At 49.2% G+C, this 18847-nt stretch overlaps 1 protein-coding gene across 1 annotated transcript in view; it reads left to right on the forward strand.

Moving 5' to 3' along the window:
• CAMK1 (calcium/calmodulin dependent protein kinase I) overlaps positions 1–18847 on the forward strand; it is a 412178-nt gene that overhangs the window by 244629 nt on the left and 148702 nt on the right. The gene's annotated exons all lie outside the window — the stretch shown is intronic.

Consider the following 18847-nt stretch of genomic DNA (forward strand, 5'->3'; position numbering starts at 1 on the left):
AACACTCCTCTACCTGCCTCACTTTGTCATATTCCTGTTTATTGCTGAGTCATGTAAAGTCCATTTTGCCCCTACAGACATCCCACTCAGTTCACCTTAACACTCCCCTACCTGCCTCCCAGTGTCATATTCCTGTTTATTGCTGAGTCATGTAAAGTCCCTTCTGCCCCTACAGACATCCCTCACAGTTCACCTAAACACTCCCCTACCTGCCTCCCAGTGTCATATTCATGTTTATTGCTGAGTCATGTAAAGTCCCTTCTGCCCCTACAGACATCTCCCACAGTTCACCTAAACACTCACTTACCTGCCTCCCAGTGTCATATTCCTGTTTGTTGCCGAGCCATGTAAAGTCACTTCTGCCCCTACAGACATCCCCCACAGTTCACCTAAACACTCCCCTACCTGCCTCACTGTGTCATATTCCTCTTTATTGCTGAGTCATGTAAAGTCCCTTCCAGGGCCGGACTGGGAACCAAAACAGGCCTCTGCAAAAAAGTGCTCGGCCGGCCCCTCCCCCTCCTCTGGTGGGGGGGAGGGGGTGGGGGGGGGGGGGTGCCGCCGAGCTCTTTGCCGGGCCGGTTTTCGGACGATTTTGTTACAGGGCCGATTTTGCATCTATGCTGCACAATCGGCCCTGTAACAAAAACGGCCCCCAGGGGCCCAAAACCGGCCCCCCACCCGTGCGGCGCAACGGGGGATTGCCCAGTGCCCGCTACGGCAAGTCCGGCCCTGGTCCCTTCTGCCCCCACAGACATCCCTTATAGTTCACCTACACACTCCCCTACCCGCCTGTTTGTTGTTGAATAATGTAAAGTCCCTTCTGTGCCGCCAGACATCCCCAACAGTGCATCCAAGCACTAGGCCTAGGCAAAGTTTATGGAGTTCCGAACTCCACAAGTGAATTAGGTCTTGTTGTTCGCTCTGATTTTTTGCGCCGGGTGTTTGTCCCGCACTGGAAAATCAGTGCAAACGGCATCACAGGCAGCGCAAGCGGGCGCTGCTTCTTTCGGCCTCCCCAGTAGATGTTCTACTTGAGCGGCAGCTTCCTCAACTTGAATGGAAGGTGTCACTCTCAAGGCGAGTGGTTACGGCCATCCGCGATTGCCCGTGTTGAGAAATCTCGCCGGGAGTTGGTCTGGAGTAAGATTTGCCTCGCTCGCCAACGTAACGCTGGCTGGTGATTTCATGCCACTGGAGTCGCAGGATAATACTCTGATTGCTCCACCGCAGTGACCATTTCGCCCGGGCCTAATGGGAACAGTGGCAGACCTTGCGCCAGGGTCCACCCTTCTGCCCGCTTTGCCTGCCCCTGCTCCCACTGGCCTCTCTCCACTAAGAGTCAAGGTTGTTATCGAGGAAACTCTAAAACAAAGCCTCCCATCATACAAAGGGATGCCTTTGGCTTTAGTGTGACTGGCCCTGTCCCAATCCGCTCTTCGCAGGCACCAGCATGGTGGCCATTGGCTGGATTTCGCTGTTGGCCAGTTGGTCTCTGCGCTGCAGTACATCAGCCGGGAGCTCCTTCAGAGCTTCAAAAGCCCCGCATGTTCATCAGGGGGGACCCCCAAGGAATAACATCTCAGCCGGATGAGCAAAATATGTAAAACTAATGTAAATACTTGTTTTCATAATCTTTCATGCCTAGATGAGTGGATGTGGGTGGTGCACAGGGCATGTACTGACACTTCTGCGCTGTGGTTTGATGATGTACGAAAGGCATCATTACGAAAGGGAAACATTTTCTAACACTCGTGTTTGATGTTTTCAAATGGGAGGAGATGTGGTTAAGAAACTGTGTCTGAAAACTAGGGCTGGGCTTGTCAACCAATGGAAGAGTAATCTCCAGTCAGCATTTCAGGATATCCGCATGATGTTGTGGATACCTGTCAGGGCCGGCTTTAGCGCTGGTGCCTCCCGGTGCAACAATGCTTGTTGGCACCCCCCCCATACATGGTGGGGGTGATGACCACGTCCACCACAGATTCCCTCACCACCACCTTTTAACAGTGCCCCTCAAGTCTCCATAACCACTCCCTTTCCGATGCATTTAATTAGCTATATATGTCGCCACTCATGCCAGTGGAGGGTGTCAGAGCACTTTACCTCATACACTTTACACAGAGACAATCAATCATAGGTGTGTACATCAGCTGCTAGGGAATGTTCCATAAGCCAGATAACTACAAGGTGTAAGAGTCACACGTCATCCATACTGGTAGGCAGTTTGGTTTAAGAGTGATTGGTCTGGAGAAGCAGAAACTCAGAATTTAAAATGTAATACCATTGTTGGGGGTTGTCTTTAGTAATAAGAATTGATTTCTACTCAAATAAACCCTTTTTGCAATATTAATCTATGTTCTAATCTATACTTTGCAGTGTGCATGCAGTTCTTTGATTAAAGTTAATAATTCACTGTTCTATATTAGGATTTTAACTTATAAACGGCAAGTAACACACGGATCTCTCTTACAAAACCAGTAACTCGCTTATCTATTTACATTATGTGCACTTTGTGAAGTGCATGGCACACTTTCTATGCAGCAGGCACATTAATCCTCTGCCCTCTTTTATGATCAGTCAAGACCGTAACTAGACAAAACTCCACTCTCTCTCTGGGAAGAACATTAATTACCGGAGGTATCTTGACATTTTTATTGTTGCCTGGAAATTGCTGAAGGCAAGGAGAGCAGCAGCAGGTGCTTTTAAAAGCAAAATGAATGTGCAACCTCTGTGAGCTGCTGGGGCACCAGTCGCACCGCCCTAGAGCCAGCCCCGCTACCTGCTGACCACTCTGAAAGCTGATTTCAGTGCCCGTCCTGGCGGGCAGCCTGCTGAGACCTCCTCCTGCTCAATGAAGGTGGCACTGTTTATCTTCTGGAGTTAAAACCCCTTCTTACCCCAGAGCTGCCAGGTCGGCAAGATGGGAAGGGTATGCCCAAACGTGGGTCCCTTGCTCACGGTGCCACTGGATTCAAGCTAGCCTGGCTGAAGAGGGGTGATACCCTGAAACCGGTCCTAGGGTGCTTGTTTCCGGTCCAGGCTGGACCTGGCCTGGCAGTTCGGGCTGGACTGTTCCCATGAGGCACAGGGTCAACACTGATTTGCATATGGCTGGGTCCGAACTGGGGTGGTGTGATGAGCAAAAAACAATGGATTTAACTCACTTCTGGGCCTCTGGGTGAATGTTTGACAATGTTCTGCGTTCTGTCCATCACCTTTTTCTGTTGCTATAAATCGGCTGGATTAATACATGCCATCAAATCCTGTCGTTTAGCATACAAACATAGCGCCATATCAACTTACCTATCTCAGAATCTCCTCTGCGGCCCCCGAACGTGAGTTCTGCTACTCGCCAGCTTCCACCACGTTTCAGCCCCCCCATCCTGTGGTTCTTCACCCAGGGGGCCTATGAACTGGTAGCACCTCTCAGCTGGATACCGCCAGTGTCCTACCAGTGAACTTCGAATGCTGTCCTCCGTCAGCGCTCTCAAGCTCACGCTCCATGCACGTGTCTTTAAGTTATTATACAGTATGTTGTTAAGGGTGAACAGTCAATATATAGTGAAATGGAGTCAGTGTCTTCAGGGATCCAGTCCTCAAGTTGTATTGTGTATTTACTCCTTATATTATTTCTGTAGTACGAGTTTCACTTGTACAAGTCTCTGCCAGACCTTACTCAAGGCATTGAATAGTCTTCACACGTAGAGGTACTCAACGTGAGTCATCTGCAGTTACTGTTGAAAATGTAAGGTTCACTTACGTAGGCCTGGGCGTAGTTGGTGGAGTTGTGCTACACGGAACTCTGCAAAGTTGTAAAAAACCTCTGCGATGTTCCGCAAGCGGCGGAGTACAGTGTGAACTGCAGTTTGTGCTGGTATTCCTGCAGCTCAGGCAGACATTCTACCAGAGGGGCAGAGTTTTTTCCCTACTCGCAAACTTACCGTTCGCGAGTAGGGAAAAACTCTGCTGCACATCGCGAAGCAGAGTTTTCTGCACTCCGTGAGCTCCGCAGAGTGTGGAGTGCAGAAAACTCTGCAAACTCCAGGAATGGAGCGAAGTTCACCGCCCAGACCTACCTACAGGCTAGGAGCACCTCAAGCCTGTCCCACTGATGAAGCAACGGACTGCTGACCGAGGATGCCCGGCCCATTCACGGTTACCGTAACATGAACCACAATCCAACTGCTACTGTTTGAGGGACCTGCACGGCTTTCACAGTAACCAGGTTAAAAACCTCTATTATGTCAAGAGTGTTCACTGCTTTGAGTAAATTCACTGGCAGATCAAGACCTGAGCGAAACACGTGTCGGCTTTTCTACCTATAAATCGGTTTGATGAAATGATGTGTGTTGAGGATTGATTCTCTAGTGGCCCTTGTCGCTTTTCCTTATGAACTGAGTGTCAAGCTGCAACAATCCACTGTATGTTTGCAACTTGCTCTGTTGGCAGGTCACCCCCAGCAGATCCTAAGAGCATCTGGAGTCACACTATAAAGACCTCCAAGTGCAGACAGGTTTTTTAAGCATAGGGGCTGCCCCTGGATTTCCTAATCTCTACTTATATTCAATTATCCATGATTTTATAGCACCAACCACTATTTCGGTGTCGGCGTAGTGCATTCTCAGTGGGGCGCCCTCTTCTGCGGAACTGGAAGGCAAGGGCCGATTGTGCCTGAAGCACGTTGGGGTTTAGTTGCGTCACGTTAGTTGAGAGAAGATTCAATGTCCAGATCACAAGTGGTGAATTTCACTCAGTGTGAAAGTGAATTGCGTTGGAGTTTTGGAGGTCTTTGTAGAGTAGGATGGTTTTGGGTGGGTGGGTGACTTGTGCGCCTCTTTCTGCATTGGGTGGTCGGTTGTACCTTGGTCGCCACAGGTGGACACCGCGGGCAGTGCGGAAGCTCTCCCCCCATTACCTGCCCCCTTCGTGGCACTTCCTAAGTTCACCTGATGTTTGTGAATGCACAGTGTGCACTAGTAATGAATTGTGATGAACTGTAACCCTTCTTACCACTTGTAACCAATCCACCGCCAGCAAACAAATGCGCCAGGATGATTGTGAGCGCAGCCTTTGTGTCTGAGCCTTCCCTCACACTTAACAACACAAGCACTTTATCAACACAAATCAATCAATGCTGGCAGCGGTCGGTGAGGGAGAAGTGGGCACTCTCTCTACAATGGTGCCCGAGGCTCAGGCCTGGTGCCAGCTCAGTCCAGGTTGGCATGCAGTGGGGTTCAGCAGAGGGCACCGGGGGGGGGGGCTCTGAGAGTTGTCCCTTTGTCCTTGCTGGTGGTTCTGCTGCCTTTGGGGGTCTTGGCAGGCACGCCTTGTTACCACTCCGGGTCCATGGGGGAGGGGGTATGGGGGCTCGAGCCACACGTGAAGCTTCTGTCCTTGCTGAAGTGTTTACTCTCTGAGTATCTGATACGGGTCCTGGGGGGGTGGGAGGGACGGGGGTCGTTGGGGGCGTGGCTGGCCGGATCGGCTCACGCGGACACACCACGCGGGCAGCGATGCAGGGTTGCAAACTGAAAGCGCATAAGTGCCTCCGAGCCCTTGAAAGCTGAGAGGGATTCTGTGCACATATGTTGGTCTGATCAGAGTTTTATGGTAATGGACAATTAATTCCCTGGTTTTTAGAGGAAACAGTGGGCTTTCCTCCACAAGACGGTGCAAGGCACCCCCAGTTCAGATCTCCTGCAGTGTTTGTGCAGGACACCCCCCAGTTCAGATCTCCTGCAGTGTTTGTGCAGGACACCCCCCAGTGCAGATCTCCTGCGGTGTTTGTGCAGGGCACCCCCCAGTTCAGATCTCCTGCGGTGTTTGTGCAGGGCACCCCCCCCCCCCCCAGTTCAGATCTCCTGCAGCGTTTGTGAAGTACTCCCCCAGTGCAGATCTCCTGCAGTGTTTGTGCAGTACTCCCCCAGTGCAGATCTCCTGCGGTGTTTGTGCAGGACACCCCCAGTTCAGATCTCCTGCAGTGTTTGTGCAGGACACCTCCCAGTTCAGATCTCCTGCAGTGTTTGTGCAGGACACCCCCCAGTTCAGATCTCCTGCAGTGTTTGTGAAGTACTCCCCCAGTGCAGATCTCCTGCGGTGTTTGTGCAGGACACCCCCAGTTCAGATCTCCTGCAGTGTTTGTGCAGGACACCCCCCAGTTCAGATCTCCTGCAGTGTTTGTGCAGGACACCCCCCAGTTCAGATCTCCTGCGGTATTTGTGGAGTACTCCCCCAGTGCAGATCTCCTGCGGTGTTTGTGCAGGACACCCCCAGTTCAGATCTCCTGCAGTGTTTGTGCAGGACACCCCCCAGTTCAGATCTCCTGCAGTGTTTGTGCAGGACACCCCCCAGTTCAGATCTCCTGCGGTGTTTGTGCAGGGCACCCCCCAGTTCCGATCTCCTGCAGTGTTTGTGCAGGACACCCCCCAGTTCAGATCTCCTGCGGTGTTTGTGCAGGGCACCCCCCAGTGCAGATCTCCTGCGGTGTTTGTGCAGGACACCCCCAGTTCAGATCTCCTGCAGTGTTTGTGAAGTACTCCCCTAGTGCAGATCTCCTGCGGTGTTTGTGCAGGACACCCCCAGGGCAGATCTCCTGCGGTGTTTGTGCAGGACACCCCCCAGTTCAGATCTCCTGCGGTGTTTGTGCAGGGCACCCCCCAGTTCTGATCTCCTGCGGTGTTTGTGCAGGGCACCCCCCAGTTCAGATCTCCTGCAGCGTTTGTGAAGTACTCCCCCAGTGCAGATCTCCTGCGGTGTTTGTGCAGGACACCCCCCAGTTCAGATCTCCCGCAGTGTTTGTGCAGGACACCCCCCAGTTCAGATCTCCCGCAGTGTTTGTGAAGGACACCCCCAGTTCAGATCTCCTGCGGTGTTTGTGCAGGACACCCCCAGTTCAGATCTTCTGCAGTGTTTGTGCAGGACACCCCCAGTTCAGATCTCCTGCGGTGTTTGTGCAGGACAACCCCAGTTCAGATCTCCTGCGGTGTTTGTGCAGGACACCCCCCAGTTCAGATCTCCCGCAGTGTTTGTGCAGGACACCCCCCAGTTCAGATCTCCCGCAGTGTTTGTGCAGGACACCCCCCAGTTCAGATCTCCCGCAGTGTTTGTGCAGGACACCCCCAGTTCAGATCTCCTGCGGTGTTTGTGCAGGACACCCCCCCAGTTCAGATCTTCTGCAGTGTTTGTGCAGGACACCCCCCAGTTCAGATCTCCTGCGGTGTTTGTGCAGGGCGTCACTCACTGGTCAGACTTTGCAAAGGCGGCCGGCTATTCAAGCAAGCACGTGAAGTTATGTTTACATTTTTGTAGTGCATGAACTGACCCTAATTACTTTTCCCTCTCCCCAACACGGTCCTGCTGAAAGGATGCTATACTGTATGCAACGAAATATGCATTTCCTGTTACACAATATCCCTTCCGAGCTGAGGAGGTGGTCACGTGGGGGCACAATGTCCGTCTCGTCTTTCTGTACGTAACTAACCGCCCGCAGCCGTAGATAACCCCCCCCCCCCTTCTCCCCCCACCCCCTCATACAATTATACGTCACTGTTTCAAAGCGCATCTTTCGTAATAGAATAAACGGTTCTAGAAATACGTGTCTAATTGTGGTCAAGTCACCTACTCAGCTAGAAAAAAAAACTCCATGTTTATAGCAATACCCCTTATACAAATGGACATCTTTTGACTGAAATCACATCTTTGGTTATAGACATCCGCCTTTGTTTATAACACTTAGTCACCTTGAGTATCGTATTAATGATACACTGAAGTCATGAGGAACTCATCATGAATCACACACAAGGTGTTGGGAGGCGGCTTGCAATAAGTCTGACCGCGTCGCGTTCCAACCCGTCGTTCTTTTGCTCACCGCGCCCCCTCGGCGTGGACCCAGCCAGACGCAAATCCGTCTTGACCCAGCTCTGGTGGGGGCAGTCCAGCCCGAACTGCCAGGCCTGGACCTCTCTGCACCAGAGCACAAGCATCCCACAGCCGGCTCGTCCTAAGGGGCATAGGTGGCGCTTTCAGCTTCTTGATGCTATATTACTTAAACCTTTGAACTTGCATCTCTCTTGTTCTTTTGATTGTATTTTTGTTTTTTTGGTCTTATTTTCATTATTACATTTTACTCCATTTTTAGGTCTCGCCTGTCGATGCGCATGCGCATCGAGCAAGCGAGACTATAGCGAGTTATCCACTCTTTATCCACACTGCAAGGAATCGTGGCGATTCCTTGCAGTGCACGATAAATTTAAGGTCAATGCGCATGCGCATTAAGCTTATGCGCATGCGCATTGACCTTAAAAGTCACATGCGCGTGCACGTCCGTCGTGTTTTACCCCCTCCGCCCCCTCCCGCCGTGTCGCATTTCTCCTCCCCCTCCCCTCTCTTCCTTCCGTCTTCCTGCCGTGTCACCTCTCCCCTCTCCGCCCCCTCCCCTGCCCGCCCCCTCCCGCCGTGTCGCATTTCTCCTCCCCCTCCCCTCTCTTCCTTCCGTCTTCCTGCCGTGTCGCACCTCGCCTGCACGTTTTCGGCAAGGAACTTTGCCAGCGCTTGTTTTTAACGATACTGAGGTACGTCACTAATAGGTATGGCTTTTTGACTGATTCATAAAAAGCCTTCTCACGTCACTGCTGCACATTCAGCTTCGCCTCTAAGCAGATATGACAAAGGCATAGATTAATGCCGTCTGGTCTGTCAGGGGATTATACTGGAATCAAACGGAGGGGCCCCTCTGCACTACTGAATTCAGCTCCACACTGCACAGCAAACGGCACACAATGTTCAGAGCTAGAGAAGAGAGCGCTAAACTGTAGAATGAATAAAGGAAAACTAACCTAGGCATGCACGGGCTCTCACCAACCGTTTAACGAGAGATCAAATATGCAGAAATAGCTTCTCGGATCCGCAATGATTTCCTAGGCGCCCCCTGGCACGGCATCCGTAAACTCAGTAATTCTCTCTTCCCATTAACGGCAGTAATGGAGTCCCTCCTGAGGGCAGTGTGCACCTGGTCCCACACATTTTAGAATTCGTATTTTAATATTGTAGTCCGACTCCCCAACAAGGGGCACACGAGCACAACGAGCGCACATTAACACTGTAAAACTGGAGGAACACCGAGAGGGCTAGTAAACATTTGAAACATTACACATTCTCACCCTCTCCTGATATGTGCGCAGACAGGCATACCCAACCCTTTGCATCAAGCCGCACTAATCTGACAACAACTGCTGTGAAGGTTGCAAAGCTGTGCCCTTCTCCAGTAACATGCCATTTTCAGTCCGGTTCTGAGAATTAGTTGTGTTAGTCCTCCAGAAGTAAGCCTTTAGCAGAAGGTGGGAACAGTGATACCTCAGAACAGGAACGTGCCCTGCCATCCTCCAATAGTAACCAATATACAAAATGTCCCCCACTCTCCATGTTACTCCTCATCTCAATGAAAATCTACACGTGTCTCTCTGAGCACCTACACACAATCAACATCATGGTTCACTTGCTAAGAAGATTATAATTCAATACATAAAAAATGTACAATACCATATGAATTTTACGTAGGCTTGATAAATCAGAAGTGATCTAACTGACCGAGTGTTTCGTGACAGATACTTCTGCAACACCCCCTCACCTGCTCCCTCTCCATTTTTCACCAGCTCTGCCACTTCTCCTGCCAAAAATGCAACATTAAATCACAAAGCCCTTCTTGGTATAGCACACCCTGCTCTTTGATTTATTATGCACTGTAAATCAGATTGGTTTAGGTACTGTCTGCAATCAGTAGGAGCCATGTAGAACTAACTACAGAACATAAAACACTGGCACACCATTCTGAATCAGCGACATAGAAAGATAAGTAGGAAACCACAATGTTGAGCCGGAAATACAGCACGGCCAATAAGTTACCAACCCAAGTCCTCAAAAGTCTACTCTCCTAGCTAACAACAGTTTTCATCAAAATCACCCAGTTCTGCTGCCAACACATCCATCTACTGACTACTGTTCCACCCTCCAATGATCAGTTTAGAATTTGTTTTATTAGCTTTACCCTTTCCCATGATTTTTCCGCTCCTAATTTCTGAACCTAAAAAAAAAACAAAGCATGTATAAAACTCTTGACAAAAAATAAAAACATTCAGCACAGAAAGATTGGGGGAGGCTTCAACAAATATATTTGTTAAGAGTATGGGTTCCTCTTTGAAGCACGTATCTATTTCTCCCTGTTAAACTACAGTTACATTCTTATAAAATAAAAACAGATGTGAAATATTTTAAGATTTGGACAGGGAATCTCCTCAGTGTTTTCAGAGGTCACGTCCTTTGCAAAGAACCTCTGCAAGAGCTCAAGATACAAAATGGAGCATCATTAGGTTATACAGGCTGTGTTTGTCCAAGTGAAAAAGATTCACAGCCAAAGCATGTTCTTTTTTCAAATGCAGATTTCTGCTTTATTCCTCAAAACGCGGAGAGAAATTTACTATAAAGAAAATTCGATCCTCAGCAGAAAATAAATTATGACTAGGTTTGTAAAGCTCTTATTCAACATCTTTAGCCGTGCCCTCATTCATCCCCCACGCTGCATGCCCGTGCACCATCACCGTTTATTTACCCTGGCAGCCTCACTAATGCAGGTAAGTCTGCATTACATGGAACCTCAGCTGGTTCAACAAAAGAATGGCTTTCTAGTTTTGTGTACACATAAAAAAGCACAACAAATTGGTCCCTGTGTCAATGTCGGCTTACTCATAGCTTCACTCTGTACCACACAGCAGTAGGGGACTTGTCACAGCTTCCTATCCACTATTTAAGACTGAATTACTGTAGAAAAGGTATGTGTTATTATGATGTCGTGGTTCACTATAGAAAAAGGGCATGTTTCTGCAATATATTTTAGGCACTGGCAGAATTGCTGATGAGCCCCTTATGATTCGCATACTGCTTGCTCTAGCCCCCCTCCCCCCCCCCCACTTCCTTTATGCAGCTCAGCACTTCACGTGAGCTAACATGGGCACACATGAAACACAGAAATGCAGTGTTATTGTAAGAGAAAGTGTGAGTGTGTGTTTGTTGTAAAGACTATGTCCCCACATGGATAAACCTATGCCGGACAGACCATCCAATCAGTGGTTATCTGTGCCAGATGTGTATTGCAGGACAAAGGCTTCTTCGGGCTGTGCAGTTTTCCCTGGACCTCTAACGCGCAAAGCGATCCGAGGAGTCTGGTAGAACCAGTACTTTAGTTGAGCAGCTGCTCGCATGTACTGAAAGGGAGAGTACCTGCACTTCTCAGCAGGGATGCAATACTTTTAGTATGAGAGTACCAGTGCTTCTCAGTAGCAAACAGGTACTCTGGGACAGTGAGCACCTACACTTTTAGATTTCCATTTCAAGCATTTGGTAGAACAATTAAGCCTAAAATGACCAGAAGGCTCCATTTTACCAAGCCATCACTTACTCATGCTTAGGTTCAGTGATATTTGTAACAACGATGACAACACCAAGGTGGGGGCATCATGTATTTGGTCAGGTTACATTCTACATTTCCACCAATCTTCGGACACAAGCCACGCCTTGCTAGTGGCAGGTGGGCTGGGTGATGCCTCAAAGATGGACGTCTTGCCTGACAAAGGCATCACTTATGTTGCATTTGTCACAATTGGAGGTCCTGGCTAAGTCCCTGGTGCTCCTCAGAAGCCGAACTCTAAACCGCGAACACAAAGGTCACTCATACGCACTGCCGCCAATGCTCTCGATATGAGTGCTGCTGTGAAAGATTATCAGCTGTATCCAGGAGACATGGGATAGTTTGGCGTGGGTGGTACTCTGTTGCCTGTAGTACAGCATGCAGGCAAAATACTAGTTAGCGGGCCACTCAAAGATGGCCGCTCCTTCAAACCTAGGGTACGGAGTCACCCTTGATATGAGGTGGACTTCCGGTCTCTATTCTTTGTTCTAAAGATGACAACAAGTCCATCTTCACTGTTGAAGGCAATGGGCTCAATTTGCACAACAATAGCAAATTTACTCATATAGCCTTGCAACCAATTTAGTAGCATATTTAAAGTTTATTTGGAATTCTCAAACAAATCCAGGAGTACGCTTTGGAAGCTGTGACAGTTGCAGCTTTCCTAGAGTACTCGTATTATTTGTGTACATTCATGCATGTGCCAGTATTTAACAAAATGTACTTTCTGTGCTGACTTTTTATTTTAATGTTTAAAGAGTGGATAAGCCCCCATAGCCTCACCCTCACTCACCCTCACTCACCCTCAACCCCTCACACTCACTCACCCTCGCCCTCACTCACCCTCAACTCCTCACCCTCACTCACCCTCAAACTCTCACCCTCACCCTCACTCATCCTCACACTTACTCACCATCACTCACCCTCACCCTCACTCACCCTAACTCACCCTCAACACATCACCCTCACTCACCCTCACCCACCCTCAACACCTCACACGCAACTACTCACTCACCCTCACTCATCCTCACTCAACAACACTCAACTTCACTCACTCTCAACGCCTCACCCAACACCTCACCTTCAATCACCATCGACATCTCACCCTCACTCACCCACAAAAAATCAGCCACAACACCTCACCCTCAATCACTCACCCTCAAACATTCACCCACACTCACCCTCCCTCACCCTCAATTCCTCACCCACACCCTCAACACTTCACCCTAAACACATCACTCATCCTCAACGCCTCCCCCTCCCCCTCACTCACACTCACCCTCACTCACACTCAACACCTCACCATCACTAACACTCAACACCTCACCCTCACTAACTCTCAATACCACAATCACACTTCCCCTCACTCACACTCAATACCTCACCCTCACTAACACTAAAACACTCAATCACCCTCACTCTTACTCTCACTCACACTCTACACCTCAGCCTCACGCTCAACAACACACCCTCAACACCTCACCCTCACACCCTCAACACCTCACCCCCTCAACTTCACTCGCCCTCACCCTCAAACACTCACCCTCAACACCTCACACCCTCACCCTCAAATCCTCACCCTCAACACCTGAACCTCACTCACTCTCCACACCTCACCCTCACTCACTCACCCTCAACACCTCACCCTCACTCACTCACACTCAATCACCCTCAACACCCTACCCTCAACACCCTACCCTCAACACCTCACCCTCAACACCTCACCCTCAACACCTCACCCTCAACACCTCACCCTCAACACCTCACCCTCAACACCTCACCCTCAACACCTCACCCTCAACACCTCACCCTCAACACCTCACCCTCAACACCTCACCCTCAACGCCTCACCCTCAACACCTCACCCTCACTCACTCTGACTCACCCTCACTCACCCTCACTCACAATCACTCACACTCAGTCACCCTCACTCACCCTCACTCACCCTCGACCCCTCACTCACCCTCACTCATCCTCACTCATCCTCAACACCTCACCCTCACCCTCATCCACCCTCATCCACCCTCAACCCCTCACCCTAACTCACAATAACACTCTCTCACCCTCACCCTCAACTCCTCACTCACCCCCACCCTCACTCACCCTCAACACCTCACCCTCACACAGTGCAATAGGTCTCGCAGGATTTTTAGTTAAAGCTTTTACATTTGCTTATTGCTTTTTTGATTTGTAATTCTTTTGCATTGCCTACAAAAAAATAAAATGCAAAAGATTTACAACAAAAAACCTATAAACAATTCTAAAAGCACTAACTCTAATGCTGCGAGACCTATTGCATTTCTAATGCTTGTTCTAAATGGGTCTGGGATATCTCTTGTGTTGTGTTTTCACTTTGTTACTGCTTGTGTGTTGCATAAATGATTTACACCGTGTTTCAAAGTTAACTCTGGCTGCTTTTGTGCCAAGCTACCAGGGGTTTAAGCCCAGGTTAATTAAGTGACGTTTGTGGTTTTCACCCTGACAAGGTTTGTGGTTGCTGCTTAAAAAGGGCGCCTTCACCCTCTCAATCAAAAACCCAATTTTCTACAATTCATTTATAACATTGGGTCATCAAAATATTCCTTATTGGTTAAAACATATATTTAAAAAAAACAGATTTGCAATGAAAATACCTGTGAATGCAGTCTAGTTTCGACTCCTGCCTGATATTAATGTACCTTTCCTCATAGAAATAGCCCTCTGAAGTTAGTAAAATGCAGTTGTTAACAGAAAATCCTCGTTAATCAGAGACTCTGGCGGCAGACACCACTGCCTCGATTACAGAAAGATGCTGGCGTTCCTACACTCATGTAGGTCGTAGAGTTGACCGAAGGAGACAAGGACTGCGTCTCCTGTGTCCCTTCGCAGGAAGTCTCGACCATGGCTCTGCGTTTGTGCATACAGAACAAGAACAACCTATATGTCCATGCGAACCAGAAATTAAGTATAAAGTTATACATGGAACTCATTTCTGAGAACGATTTCTTACTTTCACAGGAATAGTTTTGTGTAGATTTAATTAAAAAAAAGAAAATAATAAAACAGAACATATCTGTCAAAAATTGAATTGAAAAAGACTTCTATTGGCCAGGTTTTTGCTCTCACAGAACCCAGTTCAACCGAGCGGAGTTATTTATACTCGTTATAATACAAACATGTGGGCGCACACTGCTTCAGTGAATAGTGATAAGATACAAAAGTGATGGAGACCCCCAAGAGAAGTAACCATGTGAGTTTGTGGACGCGCAGCTGCCACGTGCTCCAGGAAGCTGCTAACGTCGAGGGCTGTGAGACGACGCACAGATTGTTGATGACCGCCAGGGCCGGACTGGCCATAGCGGGCACCGGGCAATCCCCCAGTGCGCCACACGGGTGGGGGCCGTGTTTGTTACAAAGCTGTGTTTGCAGCATAAATCGCCCCTGTACCGAAAACCGGCCATGGCAAGAGCTCGGCGGCACGGGGGGGGGGGGGGGGGGGGGGCGGCCGAGCACTTTGCCAGAGCCGGTTGTGGTTCCCAGGCCGGCCCTGGTGACCGCCAATGGTAGTCTCTCGGGACAGTGATAAGGCTTGATGGGCGCCTAGCCTCCATGTCGAAGCGACTACCCCTCCTTTCCTGTCTTCTTAAGAAATGGAAGTGACGATAATTCGAAGTAAGTCTGCCCTGCCTTAAAAACTGGGCTCGACGCCAGCCATGGGCACGCCGCCAGCCACGGGCACGCCGCCAGCCATGGGCACACCGCCAGCCATGACATGCCACCTTCAAGAATGCTAGCCTTGCCAAGAATGGCCTGAGGAGTTCCGAAGAAGGGAGGGGCTACAAGAGATATATCTGTTTACTACTTCTGAGAAAAAAACGCCAAAACCTTGGCAGAACAGATGTTTACTCTGCTTTTTTGTAGCAACAGGAAATGAAGTCCAGAGCCCGCCCCCCGGCTCGTGGACTCTTGTTGCCTGTTCCTCCACCCTCTCAGGATGTTTTGGGGTCAGGGTTAGATGTATTTTCAGTGGGGTGGTGTCATGACACTCTACTTGGCAGGGAAAACACAGGAGCAGGATTGCAGAGGACACAATTCGAACTCGAGGTCATATTTTCATATTAAAAGTGACCCATTTAACAACCCAAGAGCAAGCAGTGCTTATGGGATCTGAGGCCAATCCCTCAGCCTCTCTGTGCCTGCTGCCCAGGCGGCCTCGGGTAAGTGTCCTGACAACCAGCATGTCCTCCAGGGGAGGTAGCATTCTCTTCTCTCTAACTGGAGGCAGGTTTGTGCCTTTGCTGTCCTTGCATTTCTTGCACCAGGGGAGGGATTCTCTCCCTGGTGCTCTGTGTTTGTTAAGCCAGCTGAGACCAAAGCTTCAATCTGAATCGCTGCGGAGGGGCAGAAATATGAGCTCCTTCTGTGTTTTTACTTTTGCACTCCTTGGGCGTGGACCTGAAACCTGTTACAAGATCAGCTTCGGTTTTACTCTGCAGCCCCTGAGAACATTCAGCATGAAAACAGGCCAGGTGACACTTTATGCACAGATAAAACCGTCTGCCCGCTTGAACAAAATAGATCATATTTATTTTACGGTCAGATTTTCAGGACCTGGGCACATGTGCAAAGTGAGGCAGTGAACCTAGCAGTCAGAGCACAAACGCGGGCCAGGTGACCATGCATGAAGGCCCGTCATGTCCATAAAAAGTTTCAGCATCATATGCAAAGTCCTCTCTGCTGGGGAGGGGAGGTTCAGACTTCCATAGAGCCTGGGCAGTGCCAGTGAAGCCTTTGTTCATCTGTGGGGTGGCACTGCCCGCCACGGCGGTGAGACCTCAGTACTCTGAGGTAGGAGGGCCTGGGGTCTCCCCCAACACTGGACAAGGAAAAAGGGAGGCCTTACGAGGTCACAATGGCTGCCATGTCCTCGTGTTAAATGCATTAGAGAATGGTTTAAAGAGGCCACTGTTCCAGATCTAAAGGTGGGGAGTCTGTGCAGGTGGGTGGCACGGAGCTGGGTGGAGGGCTGTGGGGGTGGGCGAAGGCTGTCCTGGGTGAGTACAACGCAGTACTAAAATTTAGGAACAAAATAAATGCCAGAGCCCTTGTTTGCAGGCCACTGAAACTTGCATGACCTATTATCCCCGCCAGCGCTGCCATTAACAGCACCAACACAACTACTAACATCACACCCCTACAAGTGTGACAATTCAGATTATTCCAGGACCCAAAACTTTTAGAATGGCTTGGGAGGCAGGAGCCATTTTTGAGGTATATTGGTTTAACAAACAACTTTTATTGGGCTCATCTTTAAATTAAACAAACAGCGCCACCATGTGGCAGACTATCATAAGTGCTGGTGTGCACAAATTAAGTGCCGGTGCCAAGCACCGGGAACCTCCGGCTCAAATTAAGCACTGATACAAGGTAGTTGGCAGAACGTCAGGTAGTCTACCTCTAACTAGTGCGAGCTCCAGTCCTTAACAGGAAATCGGGGTTCAGCTGGGGTTCTAACAAAATATTAAAGGGAAGAATTATTTTAGTAAAATTCCGCACCCCGTTTCTGTATAGCTGTGACAACCCTCTAAACCCAGATAGAAGAGCTACCTGACTCTTGTGTAGAACAGGGTTACAGCATTCCAAGGGCATGATGTAAAAGAGGCTGGCGGGCCCATAAGTTATTATTAGATTTCCAGACATACCTGTGTCTAAGATGCTGGATGCCCCCTGGGATAGGGTCAGTCACATGTCAAGAGGTCCTGACGTGATTGAGTCAGCCTGCAGCTCTATCAGGCATCTGGAAGCATTGACCTGTCAGGCTTCCAGATGCACTGACCTATCAGGCTTCCAGAAGCATTGACCTATCAGGCTTCCAGAAGCATTTACCTATCAGGCTTCCAGAAACATTGACCTATCAGGCTTCTAGAAGCCCTGATCTATCAGACTTTCAGAAGCATAAACCTATCAGGCTTCCAGATGAACTGACCTATCAGGCTTCCAGACACACTGACCTATGAGGCTTCCAGAAGCATTGACCGATCAGGCTTCCAGAAGCATTGACCTATCAGACTTCCAGAAGCATAAACCTATCAGGCTTTCAGACGCACTGACCTATCAGGCTTCCAGAAGCATTGACCGATCAGGCTTCCAGAAGCATTGACCTATCAGACTTCCAGAAGCATAAACCTATCAGACTTTCAGAAGCATAAACCTATCAGGCTTCCAGATGCACTGATCTATCAGACTTTCAGAAGCATTGACCGATCAGACTTCCAGAAGCATAAACCTGTCAGGCTTTCAGACGCACTGACCTATCAGGCTTCCAGAAGCCTTGACCGATCAGGCTTCCAGAAGCATTGACCTATCAGACTTCCAGAAGCATAAACCTATCAGACTTTCAGAAGCATAAACCTATCAGGCTTCCAGATGCACTGATCTATCGGACTTTCAGAAGCATAAACCTATCAGGCTTTCAGACGCACTGACCTATCAGGCTTTCAGACACACTGACCTATCAGGCTTCCAGAAGCATTGACCGATAAGGCTTCCAGAAGCATTGATCTATCAGGCTTCCAGAAGCATCGACCTATCAGACTTCCGGACGCACTAACCTATCAGGCTTCCAGATGCACTGACCTATCAGGCTTCCAGAAACATCGACCTATCTGGCTTCCAGAAGCATCGACCTATCTGGCTTCCAGAAGCATCGACCTATCTGGCTTCCAAAAGCATCGACCTATCTGGCTTCCAGAAGCATCGACCTATCCGCCTTCCAGAAGCATCGACCTATCAGGCTTCCAGACACACTGACCTATCAGGCTTTCAGGCTTCCAGAAGCATTGACCTATCGGGCTTCCAGAAGGATTGTCCTATCAAGCTTCCAGATGCAGTGATTTATCAGGCTTCCAGATGCACTCATCTATTAGACTTTCAGAAGCATTGACCTATCAAGTGTCCAGAAGCATTGACCTATCAGGCTTCCAGAAGCATTGATCTATCAGGCTTCCAGAAGCATTGACCTATCAGGCTTCCAGATATATTGTCCTATCGGGCTTCCAGAAGCATTGACCTATCAGGCTTCCAGATGTACTGATCTATCAGGGTTTCAGGCTTCCAGAAGCATTGACCTATCAGACTTCCAGAAGCATTGACCTATCAGACTTCCAGAAGCATTGACCTATCAGACAATGCTATTCTTCCCTAAAAGCCGCTTCACCTCTGTCTTGTGTGGTTCTGTGTAAACGTGGCAGCCCAGGGCGGTAGCGTGCCTGTGCCAAGCAGCCATAGTCTAGACCCAACACACTCAATGTTACCTGAGTAACTTCAAGTACTGACTCTTCAAACAAATTCTGGCTGCACGACACTGGACAACTTTGTGTTGCATTATAACACAACATGATCCGGCAT

The sequence above is a fragment of the Lissotriton vulgaris genome, chromosome 9, assembly GCF_964263255.1.
Source record: "Lissotriton vulgaris chromosome 9, aLisVul1.2, whole genome shotgun sequence".
Taxonomy (NCBI): Eukaryota; Metazoa; Chordata; class Amphibia; order Caudata; family Salamandridae; genus Lissotriton; species Lissotriton vulgaris.